Below are 983 nucleotides of genomic sequence, written 5' to 3'. Positions count from 1 at the left end.
AAAATTCTTCACCAAATCATAAAGGGAAGGGTAGGCTTGCCCGGGCAGGGTAAATGGAGCAAGAGCAGGGACGGAAGATGCCATCCTCGCCAATTTGTTATATGTTCACATAGTATCAGCAAAGAACATGTGAACGCAGCATTGCTTACTTTTCACTCACTACTTTCTCATAATAATAATAATAATAATAATTCATCACATTTATATAGCACTTTTCTGGACACTCAAAGCGCTTCACATAGAAGGGGGGATCTCCTCAACCACCACCAATGTGCAGCATCCACTTGGATGATGCGACGGCAGCCATAGTGCGCCAGAACGCCCACCACACACCAGCTTACTGGTGGAGAGGAGACAGAGTGATGAAGCCAATTGGTATATATATATGGGGATGATTAGGAGGCCATGATGGACAGAGGCCACTGGGCAAATTTGGCCAGGATGCTGGGGTTACACCCCTACTCTTTCGAAAGACATCCTGGGATTTTTTGTGACCACAGAGAGTCAGGACCTCGGTTTAACGTCTCATCCGAAGGACGGTGCTCGATTGACAGTATAGTTTCCCCATTACTATACTGGGGCGTTAGGACCCACACAGACCACAGGGTGAGCACCCCCTGCTGGCCTCACTAACACCTCTTCCAGCAGCAACCTGGTTTTCTCAGGAGGTCTCCCATCCAGGTACTAACCAGGCTCAGCCCTGCTTAGCTTCAGTGGGCAACCAGTCTTGGGCTACAGGGTGATATGGCTGCTGGTAAAAAAGCTCCCCCAAGTGGACACAATGGTTTTTCAGAACACTTAAACACAACAAGCACTTGTCATAAAACATAAATGCTACACGTTCGTTCACATGAAGTAAGTGTGAAAGAAAACGTACCAACCTTTTTGTGTGTGTGTGTAAAGTTACTGTATGTGGCGAGCAGGACGAGGCCGAGGGCCATGAGAGATACGAGACCGGTGCGTCGCGCAGGTGTCGCTCATTA

The 983-nt window shown here is 48.1% G+C and overlaps 1 pseudogene; it reads right to left on the bottom strand.

The window, feature by feature from the left end:
- Window positions 1–639: 639 nt before the first annotated feature.
- On the bottom strand, window positions 640–756 carry LOC130087424 (5S ribosomal RNA; annotated as a pseudogene).
- Between the last annotated feature and the right edge of the window lie 227 nt (window positions 757–983).

The sequence above is a fragment of the Rhinichthys klamathensis genome, unplaced genomic scaffold, assembly GCF_029890125.1.
Source record: "Rhinichthys klamathensis goyatoka isolate OS25496 unplaced genomic scaffold, OSU_Roscu_1.1 h1tg000004l_1, whole genome shotgun sequence".
In the NCBI taxonomy this organism is placed as follows: Eukaryota; Metazoa; Chordata; class Actinopteri; order Cypriniformes; family Leuciscidae; genus Rhinichthys; species Rhinichthys klamathensis.
Note: the sequence above shows the minus strand (reverse complement) of the source record. Positions and strands in the feature narration are given on the sequence as shown.